This window comes from Chiloscyllium punctatum, chromosome 2 (assembly GCF_047496795.1).
Source record: "Chiloscyllium punctatum isolate Juve2018m chromosome 2, sChiPun1.3, whole genome shotgun sequence".
Taxonomy (NCBI): Eukaryota; Metazoa; Chordata; class Chondrichthyes; order Orectolobiformes; family Hemiscylliidae; genus Chiloscyllium; species Chiloscyllium punctatum.
This window is the reverse complement of record NC_092740.1, coordinates 91120423-91145425: the sequence shown is the minus strand read 5'-3', so window position 1 is coordinate 91145425 and position 25003 is coordinate 91120423.

Here is a 25003-nt window from a genome sequence, read left to right as displayed (position 1 = left end):
TGAAACTATTCATTGCATTCAGTGCAGTCCATTGTAATACTCACGTAACAGATGAGCGAGCAAATGTCTCCATCTCCCACAGCCCCTTTGCAGCTTTCACAAGTTATGGGTCACTTTTGGTCAGCATTAGCCCCTTCATAAGTCATTGCTGCAAACTTCAGTATCATTGTTCAGTTTGCAAGGGCCAATAGCATGGGTCAAGTTATTGTTGACCAATATTTGGATTCTAAGTATCCCCATTCTGCATGCATGGAGGTGGATGAGGAAATAAATGGTAATTAAATGTAGCAGCAGCTTGCAAGCATATTCTTCGTGCATTTGGCCTTTCAGTATCCTAACATCTAGTATACATAGATTCCACTCTTGCATCCATCAAAATGGCACTGCTACTGTCCACACTGTATTATTCTGGGCAATTTTCAGTTGCAAATAGCATCTAGTGATATCAAGTGATATGGAGAATGCCACTTGCAGTGGACACCATCAGCATGGTCTCTACCTGGTTACCAATACACCACACTCCCGTCCTGGAGCCTCCATGTCCCCTTTGATCTTACACCACTCTGACAGCCCATATCTACCCATGATCCCCATGTGGAGAGTCACCACATTGAGCCTTACCTCCAACCTTCCTCCTTGTCCCCATAACACCTAAAAGATGCCCATCCTAGTCATCTGGACTCTTCCTGTGGAGTCTATAGTGGTGGCCAATACAAATAAGCCCTCCCCCTGAATTCTAACACCATCTTTCTGTTCCACATATCCCTCTTATACCTTGACTTTCTCCTATCACCATTCCTGCCTCCACTTCAATGCTTGCCTTCACTTTCCCACCACCCCCAAACTTGTCTCCGCACTAACCCTGCAGCTCTCCTTTGCACCCACGTCAACAATCAATGTACAGACCCCCAGAACTGAATTCACCCCAGATTGCCCGCCAACTTCGACAATCTGCGACTAGATAGGACTGACCAGGCCCCGCCCACTACGTTTGCAGTCCCTGACTGATGATACATAATTTCCCTGACTACTTGGAGTTATAGAGTCATACAGTACAGAAACAGACCCTTCAATTCAACTTCGCCAAGCTGACCAGACAACCCAATATGACCTATTCCCATTTACCAGCATTTGGTCCATATCCCTCTAAATCTTTCCTATTCATAGACCCATCCACATAGCTTTTAAATGTTGGAATTGTACCTGCCTCTACCACTTCCTCTGGCAGCTCATTCCATACACACAACAGCCTTGACATGAAAAATTCACCCCTTAGGTCCATTTTAAATCTTTCCCCTCTTACCTTAAACCTATGCCCTCAAGTTTTGGACTCGTCTATGCTGGGAAAAAGATGTTGGCTATTCACCATATCCATGCCATTATGATTTTATATGGCCATCCCTCTGACGCTTCAGGGAAAATAGCCCCAGCCTATTCAACCTCTCTCAATATGTCAAATCCTCCAGTCTTATAACATCCTTGTAAATCTTTTCTGTACCTTCTCAAATTTAACACCATCCTTCCAATAGAAGGTGGATGGCTCCTCTGGACTGACCATTGTCCATTCCCTGGACTGTGATTAGACATATTCATTGACCACGATGGCCCAAAGAGGCAAATGGCTGTGGACAAGCCGCTGGACTGTCCCTGTGACTGACAATACCGGGAACCTCTAACCGACAGTGTCCCCTACAATCCACCTTGACTAACTTGAGAACTAGCCACTATCCATGTGCTGAAATAGCCATTTCCTTGAAAAAAATACACTATGCATGCACATGCTGTAGCTGTCAGATCGATATCTCAGTGTGTTGTAGAGCAAGATATGCCCCCATCTGGACAGATCCATACTGATCAGTATCCACTTATTCTGTAACTGTGTTCCTTTGATTGAGATTACTCTACTAGTGGAAACATTTTCTCAACATTTACCCTGTCAAGCCTCTTCAGAATGCTGTATGTTTCAGTAAGGTCACATCATCGATATCACTTGCTCCTTATTTTAATACCTGAGGGTGAAATCCTTCGAGACTGGGGCAGGTATTAACCTGCAGCTCAAACAGTTTACTCAGTATCACCTATCTGGCAATTGTAATTTGCATGAGCTCCTTCCTTTTCTTGACTTATTGCTGCTTTTGGGATTTACTTTCTATTGGGTCAATGCTAACTTTGTTAACTCTTCCTTTTTCAAATACTTATGGATACTTTTATGATTTGTTTTTCATATTTCTAGCTTGTTTTCTCTGGAATTCTAATTTCCTTCTTTATCCATTTCTGTCATTCTTTACTGTTTTCTATAATCTGTTCAATCTTCTGACATGTGACTTGTTTTTGTGCAATGATATGCTGTTTCTTCAAGTTTGAAACTGTCTTTAACATTTCTCGTTAACCATTGGCATTTAACTATTCTGTGTGTTCTGAAATGTGCTCTAAAATATCAACCATTGCATTCCTATTAATTTGTTATTCAACTGAATTTGCCAATTCATTTCAGCTAGGCCTGCTTTCATGCCCTCATCATGTCTTTTAAGTTTAAAAAGTCTTGGACTCACTCTTCTCTCCCTCAAACTGGATTTAGATTATATTGTCATGTGTACACTGGTACAGGAATATGGGAGTACTGTGGAAAGGGTACAAAGTTGCCATTCTCTGCTGCCAACTTAGTTTGTAAAAGACAGGATTAAGAACAGAAGCAGAAATAAAAGAAACAACCGAAAGAAAATGAAATATCTCAATCATTCCCACCTGAATCCTTGCCACCAGAAAAGCAAAGCCACATTATCCATCCTTCAGTCTGTGAACGCTGAGTTGCCCTGATTCCCTGCATGCCAACACAGTTGGAATGCCACTGCCTCCACCATCAGGAATCTGGGATCAGCCAAGGCCTGCAGGCACACCTCCAGCACTAGAATTGTTTTGCCAATCTTCAGTGCCATCTTGCCTGTGCTGATGCTGCTGCTGCCAAGATCTGTGTTGGGCAAATCACAGCAATGCAGCTACCACAGAAGCAGCCGCGGCCCAGTCTGGGCTCAGACTTGGCACGACTCACTAAGCTGAAGCAGCTGGTACCTCTCTGGGCTTATGTTGTTGCCTCGGCCAACCTCTAGGAAGGAACTGTGCCCAACGCTGCTCACACTCCGGGAAGGAACAGCTCCCGCTGTTCACACTCTGGGAAGGAACAGCTCCTGCTGCTCACATTCCGGGAAGAAACTGCTCCAGTCGCTGCTCACACTCTGGGAAGGAACTCCTCTGACTGCTGCTCACACTCCGGGAAGGAAATGCTCCGACTGCTACTCACACTCCGGGAAGGAACTGCTCCAGTCGCTGCTAACACTCCGGGAAGGAACTGCTCCCGCCACTGCTCACACTCCGGGAAGGAACTGCTCCCACCGCTGCTCACATTCCCAGAAGGAACTGCTCCCACCACTGGTCACATTCCTCGAAGGAACTGCTCCCACCGCTGCTCACATTCCCAGAAGGAACTGCTCCCGCTGCTGCTGACATTCCTGAAAGTAACCTCTCCTATTTATCCCACCCCTGCCAACACTCTGGGAAGGAACCATTCCCACCCTTGCCAACACTTGGGAAGGAAACATTCCCACCCCTGCCAACACTCTGTGGAGGGAGTAGTCCTGCTGCTGCTGACACTCCAGGAAGGAACCAATTCCGCTAATAAAGGTAAACAAAAAGAGCAAAGCTAAAAGAAACAAAAACAAAATTGCAGGTGGAAGCAGACAAGCCCTGAGCTCAGAACCAGGCCCAAGTGCTGCTACTTTGCTGCAGCCATCTTGGAATGCTAAAGTCAATCTGATTATCCATGGCCATTTTAACTCTCAAAACGTCAATTTATCGTGCTTCATTCTATAATATTAGATGAATATTGCTTGCTTCTGGTTGGTTCAAGATCAGACTGAGGCAACCTTTACCCATTTAACCTTTTCATGGTCACAGTTAGGGGATTTTTATACTACTTCCACAAGTGACTAATTGTCTTTGTCATTTCTCACCTTTATCCAAACTATTTGTACATCCTGACTTCCTGAACTTGAATCATCCCTCTACACTGATATATTATCATCATGACTAAACACAGACATCCCTCCACTTTTTCTTTGCTTCCTTGACCTCCAAAATATCCTGTGCCCTTGAATAGTCAGGTACCATCCATGTCATCCTGCAGCCTGTCTCTGTAATGGCTACTTGATTGCACTTATTTCTTTCTATTTACCCCACCCTCAGTTCATTTCTTTTGTTTTGCTGCACTCAGAGATACAGAGTCTTTTATTTTATCTTTTTACTCTTGTTGTAACTTTGATCATTATCTATCATTTACCCTTAGATTTGTACTTTATATCCCTAGACTCTGACTTGCTGTGGTAGCCACAGTATTTATTTCAATGTCTTCAAAGTAACCACACAATGTTCATAGTGGGGGCTTCAATGATACTAATGCATTGACGATTAAGGGACAGTAGTTAAATTCTCTCTTGCTGAAGATGACCATTGCCTGGCACTTATTGGCATGAATGTTACATGCCATTTATCAGCAATAGCCTGAATATTGCCTAGACCTTGCTGTATTTGGGCATGGACTTCTTCAGTATCTCAGAAATGATGAACGATGTTGAACATTGTCCAAACATCAGCAAATATTCCCACTCATGACTTCCTTATAAAAGAAGATGAAACAGTAGAAGATGGTTGGACCATGGACACGTTCCTGAAGAACTCCCACAATGATGTCCTGGAACTGAGATGACTGACTTCCAACAACCAAAACCATCCTTGTTTGTGTCAAATATGACTCCAACCAGCTCTAAGTTTTCCCACGATCCCCATTAACTCAAGTTTTACTGGGGTTCCTTGATATCATACATGGTTAAATTTCATCAAACGCAATCATTGCCACCTCACCCCTGGAGTTCAGCATTTTTCTCCATGTTTAGATCAAAGCTACCATGAGGTCAAGAAGTGAATGGTACTGGCGGAACCCAAACTGGGTTTCAGTGAACAGGTTATTCCTTTGCATGTGCTGCCTGATAGCATTGTTGACAACCTCTTCCATCACTTGCATGGTAATTGGAAGTAGACAAGTAGGGCAAGATTTGTAGATTTATTCTGCCTTTTGCCCAGAGGACATAACTGGACAATTGTCCACATTCTCAAGTAAATACCAATATGCTGGAAATGCTTATTATGGGTGTATTATGACAGGTAGATTGGTGAGGTTATGGTCAAGTAGATTATTCCACTTGTTGATTCTCTCACCACCTACTTCAGACCAAGTTGGCCAGCTTTGCCTTTGGTACTTGTCCAACTCCATCAGTGATGATGCTACCATGTTCTTAGAGCACATTCCATGCCCTTGCCACCCTTTGAAAGTAAGGTTCAACATAGAGGAGTGCTGGTTCATTTGCTCATGGGTTCTGTAGATTATAATCAGTGGGAGGTTTTCTTGTCCAAGCGTTAATTGATACCTTGATACTTCATGAGTTCCAGAGCCAATATCGATGACTCCCAAAGCAATTCCTTCCTACCTGTGTTCTGCTTTGCCACTACCTCAAACAAGTCTGTTCTGCTTGTGGGGCAGGATAGACTCAGAGATGGTGCATGGGACATTTTCTGCAAGGTATGTCTCTCCCAATTTTAGCAGAAGCCCCTAGATGCTGGTAAGAAGAACCTTGTGAGGTTGATAGGTCTGTGTTTGCCATTATTGTTTACAGTTACTGAAATTGCTGATAACAAAGATGGGTAGGAAAGAAAGTTGTGAAAATAACAAAAGATGGTTACAAAGGTATATGGTTAGATTAAGTGAGTTAGAAAAGATCTGGTAATTGGATTAAAATGTAGAAAAATGTGGAATTGTCTATTTTAGTTGGAAGAAAAAAAGAAAAAAAATAATCTAAAAGATGTGAAACAGCAGAGCTCCAAAAGGAAAAGGATTTGAATGTCCTCATGTATGATCACCGTTTGTGAGGACCGTTGAGTACAAAGATAGGGAGGTTATGTTTCAGTTGTACTGGTGAGACCACATCTGCAGCGCAGTATTGGTCACCTTACTTAATGAAGGATGTAAGTGCATTGGAAGAAGTTCATTGAAGGTTTATCATTCTAATACTTGGAATGGGACAGCTGACTTAGGAGGAAAGGTTGGACAAGCTAAGCTCGTCTCCATTGAAGTCTAGGAGAGTGAGAGGGGACTTGATTGAAATATTTATGAAATGAAACATTCAGGGAGGGCACACAATGGATGTTTTCTCTTGTGAGTGAATCTAGAATTATGGGTACTGTTTAAAAATGGTGGTCACCCATTTAAGAGAGAAATTGGGAGAATTTTATTCTTATAGAGGGTCATGAGTCTTTGGAACCGTCTTCGTCAAAAGGCAATGACAAGAGAGTATTAAAACTTTTTAAGGCAGTGCTATATAGATCTTTCATTAAAATGGGGTTGGAAGGAAATCAGGTAAAGACAAGTTTCAGCCATATTCTTATTAAATGACATTAAAAGACTATTTGACCTGCTCTTCCTTGTAATTTATATGATTGTGGTTTCTGGTTGAAATTGCTTGCATCAAAAGACTTCAACCTGTAGCTAAATTTTAATAAAGCCTTCCAAACCCAGATTACTGGGTGTATCTACTAGGTCCCCAGCTCAGCTTGGTTAGCCCACTTGTTTTTGTGACCTTAGGACAGTTGCCCAGTCTGGCGGTCGCTCGGCCCTGCATGGTGGTCTCCTGGCTCAGCATAGTGGTCTCTTGACCTAGTCTGGTGGTCACATGGCCCAGTGTGACAATCTCTCGGCCCTGCATGGTGGTTTCTTGGCCCACCATAGCATTCTCTTGGCCCAGTCTGGTGGTCTCTCGACCCAGTGTGGTGGTCTCTTGGCCCAACATGGCGGTCTCTTGATGCAGTGTGATGGTCTCTTGGCCCAGCGCAGTGGTCTGCCAGCCCTGCATGGTGGTCTTTTGGCCCAGTCTTTCAGTCTCTTGGCACAGCCTGGCAGTCTCTCAGCCGGGTGTGGTTGTTTCTCAGCCCAGTGTGGCACTCTCTTGACCCAGCCTGGCAGTCTCTCAGCCCAGCGTGGCAGTCTCTCAGCCCAGTGTGATGGTCTCTCGGCCCAGTGTGTTGGTCTCTCGGCCCAGCGTGGTGGTCTCTTGGCCCAGCGTGGTGGTCTCTCGGCCCACGTGATGGTCTCTCGGCCCAGCATGGTGGTCTCTCGGCCCAAGTGATGGTCTCTCGGCCCAGTGTGGTAGTCTCTCGGCCCACGTGGTGATCTCTCAGCCCAGCGTGATGGTCTCTTGGCCCACGTGGTTGTCTCTCAGCCCAGTGTGTTGGTCTCTTGGCCCACATGGTTGTCTCTCGCCCCAGCATAGTGGTCTCTCGGCCCAGTCTGCCGGTTTCTTGGCCCAGCGTGGTGGTCTCTCGGCCCAGTCTGCCAGTTTCTTGGCCCAGTGTGGTGGTCTCTTGGTCTAGCATGGTGGTCTGCCAGCCCTGCGTGAAATCCTCTTGTTTTGCCATAGCGATTTCCCAGTGACCCAGCATAGCAGTCTCTCAGCCTGGCATGGTGGTCTTCTGGTGATACGTGGCAGTCTCTTGGCCTGGCGTGGCCACATCAGGGGCTTCCAGTTTTGAGATAATTCCAGATCTGCCAGCCTCGTGAGCCCTGAGGTGAAGCCCGGTGTGGACTGGAGGCTAGATGCTAGCATGGCCTAGGTCAGAAGATAATTGTTCTGAAGTTTATTTTTCATTTTATAATTTGTTCCTGAAACCTACAATGATGAACTTTTTACTTCGCTATTTTACCAAGAACGTAATTGAAGGAGCTGTACTTTGGGAACTTTGTAAATTAGACGGCACCAGAAGTGGTACTTGTACACTGTACTCATTTGAGTAACTCGGACAATGAAGCTGATTCTAACTCTAATTCTAATTGTCCACATCACCCATGTCTTCTTTCTCAGTCTCGTGTATCTGATTCATCCTTGAGCTAGACAGCAGGCACATTCATGACCAATTCTGCTTGAATTTAAGAACAAATTAATTCATTGTCTCTGTGTTTTGTGGATGATGACAGTAATTGACTGTTTATTAATGTGCATTTATCAAAAGTGAGCAAACATGAAAACTTCAGCTTTTGTCTTGGCATTTTCTCTCACTGATGGAGCAAACCTTTAAGCATTGAATCTAGTATTGCCAATATTTCAGAGCAGTCCCAACAGTCTCCAAAAATTAAATAAAAATTTCCTGTGCATTGCAGTGAGCAAGTTGAAAGAAGAAATAGAATAAATATATGATGATAATGCTTGTGTCCCATTTTCATTGAACAATTTCATTGATTAGTTCTAAAAATATTGGCAATGGGTATAAAGGCTTCTGGCTTGGCTCATTAGTTAGAAGCTATAGAGCTTGTGTAATGAAACCTTGAGGAATCTATTTAATCAGAGTTAGCAATACTAATTGAATTTGCTAACTTTGAAATACTGCTTTTATCTTTTGAGTTGGGACATGTAAATCATTAAAAGAAGCCCTTCCTCATTAATGTAATTGATTTTTCATAGTTATCATATGAGGCCTATGTTATAATCCAATAATTAGGAAATGTTTTTGTTTAAAAGATCACAGCCAATCATCATGAATTACAGTTTATAACGTGTTCAGGTATAATTGTCTCCGCATCTGTCCGGATAAGAAGCACATGCCAACCTAGGACCATCTGCTACCATGTTCTGTTAGCAGTCTAATGTCTCTCCCGAGATGCTTTATATTCTGGTCACAGAGCACGATGCCAGGGACTTCTAACACAAACAATGTGCATCAAACATTAGGCGGTGGTCTGAGTTCAAAAGAGCCAATGTGCTTTCTTCTTTGCAGATGCAAAACCATCAGTGCTGGGTAAAAAGGCATGCAGCACTCCTTTTGATACAATTATTAATTTATTACACATTTTTGTGTCTTTTACTGTATTCAAAAAAAACTTTATACAATTACTTCCAATGTGTTAGTTGATGCTATTTTTTTCCACATTACAGGAGTAAAAATTGCTAAAGTGCATTTTAATATATACATGCCATAAGGTTAATAACTATTTCGGTGGATTAGATTGAATTGCATTATCAAAATGCAATGTGACCAGTTTAGAAGAAGGAATAAATGCCACCTTCTTCAACAGCAGTATGGTTAGAAAATTCAGTGATAAAATTCCTCAAATTGTATCTTAATTACTTTGACAGCTGGGTACTTTACATAACAAGGTAACATTGCCAAGTTTAGTGTTTTTTTTAAACTGTGCTGTACATTTGTATGCATGAAAGACTTTTTTCTCTCTCTCCTTTGCTCCTTCATCACTTGATTGCAAATCATTATTCATTGCTGCCCAAATTTATGGAAGGACATTGCTCCCTGAGGTGTCATATCCTTTCAGGTCTGTAACCAAACATGACTGATGGTTCCAGTATAACAGTGCTTATTATGGCGTTCACTGAGCTATGATTGCTTCAATACTTTATGTTGGCAGATGTGGTTTTCTCAGAACAACATGTCTGAGACACAGGTCATTGATCAAACCCCTCAGGCTGTTTCATTATTTGCAAATTATTGTTTAATTGCTAAAAGCCAGGGGCCAGCAGAGTGTATCTTTTCTTGTGACAGGGAAGAAACCAACCTATGTATCTTATAAATCTGGAAGTCTAAAAAATCTGCACTAAAACACAAAGAATAAAATGTTTCCAAAGAACCTGCGTGAGATTTATTGCAATCGCCACAAGGTTTAGACTAATCAGCTAGTGCATTGCATCATGGGTTTTAGTTCAAGGTTAAAAGAACTGGTGCTAGAACCCAGGCCCAAAACCTCATGGCATTAGATTGGAAATAGATGATAATACAGTGATCTTGTTGATGCAGTGTGTTGCATCATTCAGTATCTGTCATCTGATGAAGCATCCTGAATCTTAGAGAATATTGCAAAGAAGTAGAGTGATGTTATGGACTGATTTAAAAGTGGAAATTTTCAAGTTGATGCAGTGAGTGGTGGAGACCCAGGAGAGCTCAACAAGGATCTTTGTACTGGAAAGAATATGGCTGTAGATTTCCTGATAATTGGAGGTTATTTAGTGTGGAGAAGAATAGCGCTGGAGAAATTTAGCTTGGTTATAATGGACGTGTATCAATGAAATAAGGTGTTGGGGATAATATAGTGGCTGAGTGTACTGAAAACTCCCAGAATAATCAAGTAAAGGTAGCACATTGAAGTCGCATGAAACATAAAAGAATAACATGTTTGAACTACTCAGCAGCTCAGACAACATTTATGCAGAAACAGAATTAATGTTGCAGGATATTACCTTCCACCTGAAGCTGGTTGGGATGCGAATTACATTGGAAGAAGTTGAATAAAGAGTTCAGAGTTGATCAAAGGCTCTTCTTTGAAAGAGGTAGCATGAGGAAAGATTATATTGTCAAGCACTGGGATGCAGATTGGTGGATGAATGGTGATGAAATGTGACAGGTATTGAGCGTAACAGACAAAGTAAGCTTGATGAGAATAGAGTGTGAGATGATTAATAAATTAATGTGTAGCCCAGGAGGTGAAACTATTTAAACTTGGAAATAACACATACTGTCCAACTCATCTTGAATATTTCCAAAGACAGCTCGGTACTAGCAGTATGTTAATTTTTAAATGCTCCTTTTTCAAATTGTTCTTTTCCTCTGGGTGCTTGGTTGCAGGTGGGATATGCAGGAAGGATTGGAACTTGCAAAACTTTGTTAACTGGAGACCACAAATACAATGATAAACTGTGAACAGAGGGAAGGGTGTGAGGAGTTCAGGTACCAGGGAGTATCTTTTTTAACAAAGATAAGGGAAAGAAAAGGTTTCAGGCAGGCAAGATGATGGGTGGTAAAGGAGCTAAGAATGCATCTCCCACATTTTACCCTCTGTAAACATTAGATTGTCCAAACCTCTGCTGCCTGTGTCTTAAATAACAGCAAGTTCTACTTCCCTGTCACCACTGTGGTGCTGAACTATAACATGGCCAAGCAACAACTTGATTTCAAAGTTCTCATCCTTATTTGCCAATCCATGCGTAATCCCACCCCACCCCATTTCTGTAACATTCAGCAGCCTCAGAACTCTCAACTTTCTGCGCTCTTCTAATTCTAGCTACTTCTGGACTTCTAATTTTAATTACTCCACTATTGTATGCTGAGATTTCAGTTGTCTCAGCCCCAGGCTCTGGAATACTCTCCCTGTACCTCAGCCCCAGACTCGGGAATACCCTCCATGTACCTCAGCCCCAGGCTCGGGAATACTCTCCCTGTACCTCACCCCCAAGCTCTGGAATACCTTCCCTGAACCTCAGTCCCAAGCTCTGGAATACTCTCCCTGTACCTCAGCTCCAAGGTCTGGTTTACCCTCCCTGTACCTCAGCTCCAAGGTCTGTTTTACCCTCCCTGACCTCCTTACCCTCAGCCTCTTGACTGCAATTTCCTCCTAGAAGGCACTCCTTAAAACCTATTCTTTGACCAAGCATTTAGTAATTTGACTTGGTATCTGTCAGTGAGACCTGGTGTTGTACATCGTCTTATACTGCTTCTCTGAAGTGCCTTAGGAATTATGTTCTTTATCTTAAAGGCCCTATATAAATATAATTTGTTTTTGATTCTCAGTTTTATTTTCACTGAAGAACAAGAAGACGCCTGTTATCACCAGAAGTCTGAGGACAAGGTGATCAATATGAAACAGCTCTGAAGCTGATAATCTTGATTCTTTAAATGTAGCAATTGCAAGGGAAGAAATGACTCTTTCTGCTATTTGTCTTGGTCTGATAAATGTAAGTATGCTTTCAAGCCATGCTTTATGAAGAACGTTCATACAAAATTATTCTTTTAAAAGAAAACGACTGACATCATGTTATAAGGATTTAAAATCATTGTCACAGATGGCTACACATTTGCATCACTTTACCTTTTACGTTCCAAGACCATTAAATGGAGTTTACCTGTCTGCAATTCCTCGGTGGAACGGGTCAGAATGGGGGCCATCTCTTCCCTGTTAGAAAACATTCAGGTCACCTTGAGTATTTAACTTTGTAGAAACAAATCACAGATGGCTACACATTTGCTTGTAGGGTTGGATTCTGGCTACGAATGGACATTCTCCAATCAATTAAGTCACATATCTACAATCTATTATAAACCACTGTTGTATTTGGTGTAAGTGGGCAGTCAGCGAGAGAGGATCATGTGATAAGCCAACTAACCCTTTATGTTTTTAAACCTATGCTTTCTCTGCAGACCAAAACCTTTTGTAGACCTCTCTGTCCCTCTTCTTTTCTCTCTCTCTCTTTCTCTCTCTTGGCAAGTTGCAAGTTTCAAACACTGTCTGCTGTGTTTTTCACTTTTTATGTGCCATGGCAGATATCTTTTAAAAAAACAACTTAACCTAGCAGTTGCCATCTTTGAAAGATTAGATGCATCATTCATTTAGGTCTTTAAACTGTCATGACTCTAAATTCAGAAGGATAATCAAGTTCAGCCTGAAGTCAGCTAATTCGCCACGTTCAAGAGCCATAGATCCTTTGGTATCTTTGGATATTAAATTGCTTAAATCATTATCTCTCTCTTTAATCTATTTAAGGATATGTGAATTTCAACCACGTTTTTGTGGAAGTTGGATGGTTATTGTTTTTCTTACAGTGAGGTGAGGCAACAAAAACTGCTCACTTTTCTTTTTAAAACATCAGGAAACCTGTCTGAGTCTTCTCCAGCCACAGCACATAAACAGTTAACAACTCATCACATTGGCAGGTGTATTACTTTAAGAAAAAGCTGATGAAACCAAATAAGGAGTAGGAAAAGAGCTAAATGATTCAGCCCATCCTCACTTGATACTAACAGTGAATTTTGAGCCTACAATCCAGGTGAACATTCCAGTGCAGTACTGAGGGAGTGATTCAATCTTTCAGTTGAGATGTTAAACCATAGCACTGTAAGGTAGGTGGGAAAGATCCTACTGTACTATTCAAAGAAGAAGATCTTCGAATTGTGAATTTCCTCTGAATCGATCACTCTCTGTCACCACAAATTCCAGTAAGTACTTTGAAGACCTTTTGATGCTTCCTGGCCTAGTGTCCTCATTAACATTTTTCCTCAACCAACATCACAAAATAGATCTTGTGCTTTATTTCTGAATGCAGGCCCTAGTTTAGGCTGCTGCATTTGTTGTATTACAACAGTAACTACAATACAAAAGTGACAATGAAATGCCTTGGAATATCTTGAGATTTTGAAAAGATCTGCATAAATGAATGATTTTCTTTGCTTACTGTAACATAGGTAATTTATCTGGTAGGGTGGGGCAGTAGTATAATTCCACAACTGCTCTTTCAGATGGATGCTGCTAGGAAATTACTTTTTAGCAAATCAACCACTGGAAAATTCATTCATGACACAGTCCATCTTCAGGTTGTCTTACATCAATGTGATATAATCCATATCTCATAAATCCTCCTGAAGAGAGATCAATATAGCAAATGTGAAATTATTTTAGATTTGAAATGGGAATTTCAATTGTTTTTCTTATTAAGCACAAGATGTCAGTCTTATATTATTGTTGTAGCAGATCTGACACCTTTTGGGAACCGCTGTTTCATATTAATTGAATGTAGATGGAAGTAAATGTGATTTGCTAATTTAGCTTAGAGAGGAAGTAATTAAGTGTAATGGTCCATAATTCATTTAAAGGGTGGCTGACCCCAATGCTTGAGTAATCATAGTATGTGAAGAAAACATGGACACCCCATAAATGAATAACAATATAGAACATTAAAAATAACCTGAGCAGTAATTGTTTTTTTCTACAGTAGAGGGGAAGATTTATTATATGCGAGCTAGTTATCAAACCCACAAATAACGTCAATGTAATTAAAAGAGGAACAGAAACTGTAAATTCAGACAGTGCCTTGTATGATGCAGACAAAGTGTAATGATGAGCTTCCTTCTTCACATTATCAGACTTTGTCTCCACTGAAGGAACACTCGATCGCGATAAAGTCAGTTGATTTCTAAAACCCAGTTTGATGTTACACCGTGATTCCTGACATAGTGAACAACTGAACGCGACCATGCTGCTGAGAGAAGTTGCAGAGTACAGGCCTAGTATAATTCCACAGAAAATGAACATCATATGGTAACCCACACTGTACTGTCTAATAACCAACAACTGAGTGACAGAGATGAAACCCCGAGCATAGGTATCCAGTCCATCCTCTTGTGTATAGATTGTATAAGGTACAAGAGAGGGAACAGACAGAAGTACAAATTAATGGGGAGGAAATTCAACCTCTATTTCTACATGAATTCCATTTTTTTCTCATAGGTATCATAGTTCCCTTACTCATTTCCCTGTCTGCCCTGCTTTTTCACAAAAACATATATAATATCCTGGTACAACTGGACTTTCTAATGTTTTGTTCCCTTGCTTTCTTTTGAGGGGACAGTGACATGAGTAGATGTAAGAACACAGTTGTTCTTCTCATTACCAAGTTACATCAGAGTCAGCATGGTCACTTTGTGACATGCACTGCTGCCTCACAGAGACCTGGGTTCAATTCCAGCCTCAGGCGACTGCCTGTGTGGAGTTTGCACATTCTCCCCTATGTGTTTACACTGGGTGCTCAGGTTTCCTCCCACAGTCCAAAAATATGTAGGTCAGGTGGATTACCCCATGGTAAACTGCCTGGTGGCATCCAGGGATATGGAGGCTAGGTGGATTAGCCATGGTAAGTGTGGATAAGGAGTGGTCTGAGTAGGATGTTCGTCAGATAGTCAGTGCAGACTTGATGGACCAACTGCCACAGCCTGGGTTTGATTCCCGGCAAGGGAAACATGTTTTTGAAACTTGAAAGAGTTCAGAAAAGATATATAAGGACGTTGCCAATTTTGGAGGATTTGAGCTATAGGGAGAGGCTGAATAGGCTGGAGCATCGGAGGCTGAAAGGTGACCTTATAGAGGTTTACAAAATCACGAGGGGCATGGATAAGGTGAATAGATAAAGTTAAAAATCACACAACACCAGGTTATAGCCCAACAGGTTTAATTGGAAGCACTCTAGCTTTTGGAGTGAAGCTCCTTCACCAGGTGATAGTGGAGGACTCAATCCTAAAACACAGAATTTATAGCAAAAATTTACAGTGTGATGTAACTGAACTTATACATTGAAAAATACCTTGATTGTCTGTTGTACACCCCTGTCCAACACCGACATCTCCAAATCGTGAAAAGATAAGGTATTTTTCACAGGGTGGGGGAATCCAAAACTAAGGGGCATAGGTTTAGGGTGAGAGGGGAAAGATTTGAAAGGGATCCAAGGGCATTTTTTCACACAGATGGTGGTACATGTATGGAATGAGTTGCCAGAGGAAGTGGTGGAGGCTGGTGCAATTACAACATTTAAAAGGCATCTGGATGGGTATAATAATAAGAAGGATTTAGAGAGCTACAGGCCGAATGCTGGCAAATGGAACTAGATTTATTTAGGATCTTATGGTCAGCATAGGCAAGTTGGACCGAAGGGTCTGTTTCAGTGCTGCATATTCCCATGACTCTATGACTCTAAATGGCCTCTGTCTGCAGTGTAGGGATTCTATGAGGAAGATAAACTGGGTGGTAGGTTTGTTCAGCATTAATTGCTCCTAATTGTGAGGAACAACAAGGACAAACACAGTAAAACTGGTAAATGAGATCTACTGGTGCCCTTTGCTTTGTATACTACAGAATGGAGGATCTCAACATCCATTTACAAATGTTACTGTTTTTTTTACTGCGTTTGTTTGCTCTTCACAGTGCGACATTAAATATAATGGCCTGGATCTTCTGATGGGAAGATAGTTGTTTCTGAAATGTTTCCTGCAATTGTGTTTTGGGAGCATGCACAATCTTTGGTGTACTCTGCTGGAATTCACTGGGAAGTTGACACCTTTATTGGGTGATAATCTGACATTTGGAGCTCTCCAAAAAAGTCCTTAATTACGAGTTAGAGTTGGAGATTTTGGTTGGCTCTGAGTTACTTTCCTGAATAGTTAGCCAAGAAAAGTTAAAGGTATTAAAACAGCTCTAAACCAGTTTGTATAATTACCAAATTGACAACATTTGTCTATATACAACCATAATTATCTGCTTAAGATATGCTTTTACCTTTGGATAAAGGGTGATTTTGTGCTATGTCTTATGGGCAGTATCAGTGTGTCTTTAAGAGATAAGTTGATGATATCTTCATTCTATCGTAGCATGTGACCTGAGGGTATAAAGACCTCATTCTTATCTTACCTCCGTTGAAACAAAATATGCAACTGGGAGCATGTACTCGGTTGCATCTTAGGTGGTAAAATAGTTGGTTTGTAACAACATGTTTAAGGCTCTGAATTTTCTCTGAGCTTGTCTTGTTTCACCACAATTATATGTGAGGAACATCACTTATGCGCATGTTGGAGTTCCCGCGAAACCTCTTGTAAAATGACATGCTTTAGTGAGAACTGTCAGCTTGAACTAGTTATCAAACCTCTTGAAGATAAGGAAAAAAACCTAATTTAAAATGAAATGTCTGCTGACACCAAAGATCTGATGATAAATTCTGACTATATGTGCTCATTTGTTCTGATTTGTTAAGTGCTCATGTGTAATTTACAGTCGAATTCTAAAAAAATTAAAAACCTTCCTTCTTTAATTTATTTTTCTTCTTTGTGCCCTTTTTTCTTTTATTTTCATTTTTAAGCATTTGCTTGGTTTTTTGTAATTCTTTATTTTCATTCATTTTAAAAAATGTTGTTGCTACCACACATGCTTCTGGATGTGAACAAACACATAACGTTGTTCCCCTCTGCAAACTGGAAAGGAGCAGGTGTAAAATCAAAATGGCAACCTATCACCTTGGGCCATGCTGACATCTGGGTTCATGCTATTTTGGTTGGAAAGCCTAGACTTCTGCAAAATATGGTAGAAGTCTCATTAGATTTTGAATGGGGCCCTATGATGTCAGTGGGAATCTGACACATTTTCAACATACCAGTGAGTGTGTGACATGCAGGCTCTGCCTACTGATACTTGTTAAGAATTATAGACAACAGTCCATAGAGGCTCTGTTCGGGTTTTTCCTGACACTGTACATTTCAAGCTTCAAAATTCGTAGTTATCCCTTGAGATCATCCCCTCCTCCCCAAGTTAACTGGACCAGCAGGGCTCTGCACTGGAATCATTGGATTTTCTGATTCCTTATTACTTACAAAATTCTTTTGACCCATTCTGAATACATTTGTAACCATTAGGCTGAATTCTACAGGCTTCTATGTCTGCATGAGTATCTTCAATAGAAATGTGGATATTCAGCCTCTCATAGTCTATTGGAAGTTGTGTGTAGTTAAAATAAAATGTTTCGTTTCAAATTCATCGGCTTAATTAAAATAACTAAACCTTGATAGGTGAACAAATCATGTCATTTGATTGACAAGTCTTGCAAACCGTTCCTCAAAATACAGTCGATTCTGCTCCAACACGGTAGCTCTGTTCTCGTGGAATCCCATGTTGTAAGAAAATTGCGTAATACCAGCACCATTTAAACTGATGGGGTCAGAATCATATTATAACCAATACATGCTTTAAACGTTCATGGAATAGAAACAATGTTCCCAATTTCTCAGTCATATTATAGTGAATTCACATTAACGAAACACACATTAAACATGCATAACACACATTGTGGGTGGCACAGTGGCTCAGTGGTTAGCACTGCTGCCTCACAGCGCCAGAGGCCCGGGTTCACTTCCCACCTCAGACAACTGTCTGTGTGGAGTTTGCACATTCTCTCCGTGTCTGTGTGGGTTTCTTCTGGGTGCTCCAGTTTCCTCCCTCAATCCAAAAATGTGTAGGTTAGGTGAATTGGCCATGCTAAATTGCCCCTAGTGTTAGGTGAAGGGGTAAATGTAGGGGAATGGATCTGGGTGGGTTGCTCTTCAGAGGGTCGGTGTGGACTTCTTGGGCCGAAGGGCCTGTTTCCACACTGTAAGTAATCTAACCTAAACCAGATCGACCTGTACTGCGGTGTCAGATTGTGCTTATAGCAAACACCTGCTTTGGTTTACGACTTTGTATCAAAGGTTTGAGGTTGGGTTCTGATGAACTGGTCTTTCATTTTTTTCTGACATAGTTCCCTGGGTGAGGACTTTATCTACACTGAACGGTTGGGTGGGGACAATATTTGATGCTGTTTCAGTGAGGAATGGTTTCAATGCACTTCATCACAGAAGTGTCAAAAATGGCAGAATGTGGCCATTAAAAGTTTCTGTCAAGTGCCAAAAAACTATTGCGCTTTGAGACTATCACAACCTTGCATAATTTTGACTTCATTCAATTTCTACACATCTAAGTTTTCAACAGGGGTGACCTTTTTGTGAAAATGAATGGTAATCTGAGTAATTTCATTTTCCTCCCTGGTTCATGGGCTATAAGTCAGTTCAGATGTTTTATCAGCTTGATACTTTGCTCAAATGATGGCAACCTCATCTCAGGTTGGAAAGTTATGAGTCTTAAAAGCACAAAATTTCAGTTGCCCCTTCAGTGCAGTGCTGAGGCAACAGTAAATGGAAACTTGCTGTGTGCAGGTGGATTGCTCCATTTATTCCAATGTATTCAATTGAACAATCAACCTCCCTACATCTACCTATCGCTTTCCCAGCCACCTTCCCTCCAACCCCACCCACCTATTTATCAGCATTGACCAAGAACCTGATGTGGGAAGGTGTTTCCCTGCTTCCTGTAAGGACTCTATCCCATTCTCCCAGTTTCTCCATCTCCATTGCATCAGCTCTGTTTTTCAGTTCCAAGATGGTGGTGGAGTAGGATCCTGAGCCAGACTTTGTCCACTCCATTGGTTTCTTTTCTTTTCCTCTCTCTTTTCATGTTTCTCTTCTCTTTAAACCGCCTGTCCTCAGGTGGCATTGGTGATGTCTCAGGTGAAAGTCAGCGTGGAGGCCCGGCCTCAGCGTGGAACTCCTGGCCTCAGCATGGACTCAAACTGTCTGCTTCAGAATGGACTCAAACTCCCGGCCTCGCTGTGGACTCGCAGCCTCAATGTGAGATCGCAGCCTCAGCATGGACTCAAACTCCTGGCCTCAGGATGGACCCGAACTCCCGGCCTCAGCATGGACATGAACATCTAGCCTCAGCATGGACCTGAACTCCCGGCCTCAGTGTGGACTTGAACTCCCGGCTTAGGCGAAGACACTAACTCCCAGCCTCAGTGTAGACTCAAACTCCCAGCCTCAGCGTGGACAGGAACTCCTGACCTCACCATGGACTCAAACTTTCTGCTTCAGAATGGACTCAAACTCCCGGCCTCAGCATGAACTTGAACATCCGGCCTCACCGTCAACTTGAACTCCTGGCCTCAGCATCAACTCGAACACCTGACCTCAGCATGGACTCAAGCTCTCTACCTCAGTGTGGACTCGAACTCCCAGCCTCACCGTGGACCAGAACTTCCTGCTTCAGTGTGGACTCGAGCTCCCTCCCTCAACATGAACTTGAACTCCCAGCTTCAGCGTGGACTTGAACTCCCATCCTTAGCATGGACCAGAACCCCCAGCCTCAGTCTGGACTCGAACTCCTGGCCTCAGCATGGACTCAAATATGTGGCATCAGCATGGACTCAAATATGTGGCATCAGCGTGGACTCAAACTCTCTGCCTCAGTGTGGACTCGAGCTCTCGGCCTCAGCGTGGACCTGAACTCCCGGCCTCAGTGTGTTCTTGAACTTATGCACTCTGGATGGAATCGAAGTCCTGGCCTCAGCCTGGACTCAGCCTGGACTCGAAACCCTGGCCTCAATGTGGATTTGAACCCCCAGCCCCAGCGTGGACTCGAACTCCCGGCCTTAGCCTGGACTCAAACTCTCTGCCTTAGCGTGGACTCGATCACCTGGCCTCAGTGTGGACTCAAACACATGGCCTCAGAATAGGCTCAAACTCTCTGCCTCAGCATGGACTTGGACTCCCGGCCTCAGCATAGACTCTAACCCCTGGCCTCAGTGTGGACTCAAACACTCAGCCTCAGGGTGGAATCGAACACCCGGGCCTCAGTGTAGAATTGAACTCCCGTCCTCAGGGTGAACTCGAACTCCAGGCCTCAGCATGGACTCAAACTGTCTTCCTCAGTGTGGACTCAAACTCCTGGCCTCAGCATGGACTTGAGCCCTTGGCTTCAGCGGAGATGCTAACTCCCAGCCTCAGTGTAGACATGAACTCCTGACCTCACCATGGACTTGAACACCCGGCCTCAGCCTGGACTCAGCCTGGATTCGAACCCCTGGCCTCAGCATGAATTCGAACCCCTGGTCACAGTGTGGACTCCAACTCCCAGCCTCAGCGTGGACCTGAACTCCTGGTCTCAGCATGAACTCAAACTCCCAGCCTCAAAATGGGCTCAAACTCCCTGCCTCAGTGTGGACTCAAACTTCCAGCTTCAGTGTGGACTCGAACTCCCAACCACAGCATGGATTTGATTCCTGGTACTCCCGCTGAGAGGTGAAGCCCAAAGCGATCTTGGTTGGAAGGACTATTATTTTGAGCTCTTGTTTCTCTACTTTTCTAATTTATTGCAGGACTTCCTATTGCTTGATTTTTCGAATTGTTTTCCTTAAGAATTTGTACTTAAAAGTTAGTACCTAAGATGGTGCTGTAAGTGGCAACTTGTAAACATTTCACTATACTCATGTAAGTATATTTGACAATAAAGTTAATTCTAATTCCAAGCTCTGATCTCAAAGGATCATTAGCCACCATTTCCATCACCCTCAGTGAGATGCCACCATCAGACACATATTCCCCTCCCCTCCCTTGTCAGTCTTCTTGGGATTGCTCCCTCTGGGGCATTCTTGTCCTCTCCTTCTCCACTCCCAACTCTTACCCATACCTGCAGCTTCCAATGCAATTGCAGAAGTGTAACACCTGCCCATTAACTTCCTCCTTCCTCATTGTCCAAGGCCCCAGATGCACCTTCCAGGTGAAGCAGCTATTTACTTACGCTTCACTCAATTTGTCTACTGTTTTCACTGTTTACAGTGTTACTTCCTTTACACTGGGAAGGCTTTACACTGGGTGACTGCTTTGCTGAATGCCTATACTCAGTTTGTAAACATAACCTTGAACTTCCAGCTGCCTGCCATTGCAACACAACACCATGTGACTGTACTAATATTTCTGCCTTAACAATACTACACTGCTCCAGCAAAGATCAGCACAAGTGCCTCCTCTTCTGCCGAGGTAACTTATAGCCTTCAGGACTCAATGTTGTGTTTACCAATTTCAGAATGTGAATACCCTCTCCCTTGTTCATACTCTTCTCCACACCAATAGATGTTGTCTTATATGGGGTTCTCCCAGCACAGCCAATCCTTTTCTCTCTGCCTCTCAGCACTGTCTCAATGTACTCTATTCTCTCTCTCCACCACCTCACAACACTCCGTCTAACCTGCTTTGCCCTATCATCATATAAATTCCACCTTTCCTCAGCTAGCTCCAGTTCTGATGGAGGATTACTGGACTCAAAATGTTACTTATATTTTCTCTCCACAGCTGTTGCCAGACCTACTGTGTTTCTCCAGCACTCTCTGTCTTTGTGGGATATTGTTGATCGATAGGTCAAGCTTAGACTGGGAAAAATGCATGCTAGCTGAGTGCTGTCAAGTTGTCTGCCTAGCATTTATTAACAAATATTTTGACTATTATACTCTTTGATAAAGTATGAACTGTATGCCTGAAGTAGAGATTTTCTACTTTATTGGCAAACAAATTGAAATGATCAAGAATTGAGAGAAATAAGAACAAATACAACGCTATATTCATAGCCGCTCCTTGCAACAAATGTCACAGTGTAATTCTAGGTTATCTAATATTCTGCACTATCCTTCTTTATCTCAAATAGTACTATAACCAGTAGTCATTTCAGCAAAAGGTTACTTTCCTTGTTTTCCATTGTGCTGATTTTAACCGTGATCAGTCTGAGCAGGCAATGGTTGGGAGACCTATTTATTTGCTTTGTGCACCTGAGACACTTTCGTTTCCCCCCATCATGTTCCTGCCACTTCTCGGAAGTCATCCATGCACATGACCCAGATCCTATCCCATTTTAATGAATTTTCCTGTCCGCTGATGTTTCATGGGTTGTTGAGTTGATGAATTTCACAGGAATAAAATGGCACCTGCTGACATGGCTCTGATTTGATTGGTCCAGACTGAAGCTGTGTTAAGAGCCAACTGTCAATGGTGACAGATGCAGGGAGGAACCAGTTTGTTATGTTTCACGAAATACATTCTCCTGCAAGACTACATTGTTGACGCTCAGCCTTTTGTTTAGTGGAACATAATCCTTTTTCTCCTTGTTGAAGGCCAATTTACGATGTATTTCACCCACTCACAGTTGCAAACCTGAGGGAAAGTAGCCCACAAGAACTGCAAGATAGAGAAGGCACTTTCTGACTTCTTTCTGCTTTTTCGGTTTTCCAACCTTTTCCTTCACGAATCAAGGGTCACTAGTAAGATATATATTATTTGAACATATTTGTATTTTGCTATATGGCTGTTTATTTATTGTTGCGGGGAACAAACAGCAAAGCTCTTCATTTACAAATACATATTTTTAATGAGCTCTGTAATTTGCACATTTAGAAAATGTTACTTTTTAAAAAAAAGTTGTTTCCCTTTTGTTCAGATTCTAACAGCTGCAGACTGGCACATTTTGGGATTGCTCTGGGATGCCAGGAGGGGTGGGATTGGCTTGCCTGCATTTTTCTCCTCCTCCTGAAGATGAGATATTTGTCCACGGTAAAGTATTCCATCTACCAACCAGCTGAATGCTTGTGCTAATCATCCGAGTACTCATTAAGGAAAATTGCGACTGAGTGCCAGCTAGGACTGGCATTCAGAATCTTAAACTCTGCCAATTATAGGGCACTAGTGTCAGCTTCTATGCCCAATTATCTCTGGGCATCCATTTCTTGTCAGCTTGCTCCAGTTCATGGTATGCCTATAATTGCATACAAATGAGGCTTCTTAATTCAGTGCTGGTAGTTGACAACATTTGTTACATGTGATGTTATGATTGATGACAATTCAAAGGAATGTTCCTGGAATAATTATACATATTCATTTTCTGAAGTGAGTTGATGCAATAGAATTATGACTAATAATGGAAATGAAAATAGCCCATTCATCCATTCAGGCAATATCGCTGTTACTCAGCATTCCTGGCTGGGAGTAATGTCATGCCAATGAGAGATGGGGGAGTTTAGGTATATAGTAATTTATTATGTTAATTAGTTTAATAGTTCTGGTGGAACACGTTCCCCTGAGAAGACCACATGTGCAGCGCAGATGTGAAACTCTATCAGAAAATATTGTTTGTAGCAAACAAAGACTTCCAGCCAGATTTTTTAGGGCATGAGGTGTGAGGTGAGGTGGGGGAGTTGCAGTGACGACTGGCAGTGATGGCTTGGCGGTGGTAGGTTTACAGTGAACTGTCAGCTTTTGATGTCATTGCTGTCAGAAAGTCACCACGATTTCAGGGTATCAGGGCATGAGCAGATGAGTTGAGCGCAATTTCTGAAGTTGCAGGGTGTGAATTAGTGCGCCAGCATCGTGGCTCATTTAAATTCATTGAACCAGTGAAAGATACAATATAGAGAAAGGTCATTTTGCCCACTGAGCCTGTGCCAAAACCTTGAAAGAGCTATCGGATAAAATCCACTTGTTTTTCTCTGTAGCTCTGCAATTTTTTATGCTTCAAATATTTATTAAATTGTCTGAAAGTTATTGTTGTGTCTGCTTTTAATTTTAACATACAATTTGTTATTGTTCATTATGCAATACATAACAATCAAACAACTGAGTGAATAAAATTATTTCTTCACAATTGTCCAATTGTACAGTGTTTTGCATTAGTTTTCCACTTGGGGTCCTCAGAGCTATGTGATATGGTATCTTTTTAGTATTTTGTGCCTGAATAATGCATTGGTTAAACAGTGTAAAGAGGTATGTAAGCAATCGGAATTACAGATTAACAGTACATAATGAGTTTGGTTAAGTTGATTGACGTGATGTATTTCAATGAATATGTTGCATGTTATAATGCACATCCCTTTACTGGATAAAGAAACAATTTGATTTATTGATGTGACTTTCTCCCAATATCCTTCTAATATAAAATGGACAAAAAATTATTTATTTATAAGTAAATTAATATTTTTAAATAGTTATTATAATGGTTAACTAACATACATTTTTAGCTTAATAATTTTACTGTAAAGTAGCATTTCAGCAGAACCACTCAGCATAATGCATGTTTCTGAAATTTGTCTTGATTGAGCTGTGCTTCCCACATTGCTGTTTGAAGATCCTACATCTGCTCACACTTGCTAATTGCATTATTTGATATCATATTTTCACGTTTTTGTCATATATTTTGTTCCAGCATTTCTATTAGAAACATCCACACCCACAATTATAATTTAAAATGTTTAAAAACACCATGTCATACTGATTGCATAATGGCAGATGACAGTCACCATTGCTTTTCAGCTAATTTCACAGTTGCTTTCAATAGTTTAATCACTGACTGGGGATTTTTGATGGCACATACAGAAGGTAAGCATCAATCTGCCATTAAAGTTTTTAACCTTTTCCATTTTTTATGTCTCAGTTTAATCTTCAGTCAAACATAATTTGTAATATCTTACTGCATCACTCACTTCTTCAGAAATATGAAAGAATTGTCAGTTTTGACTGGCTTTTGTCTTGTTCCACTCACTGATCTTTCAAACTCTGCTGCATATTTTAATTCCTTACCATCTTGAACATGGTTGTAATAATGCAGACCTTGACACTAGTATTACTGTTTTTTGATTCAAACATCATTGTATTTCAGCTGTGGGATTCCTTTCCACCATATTGTTTTCAA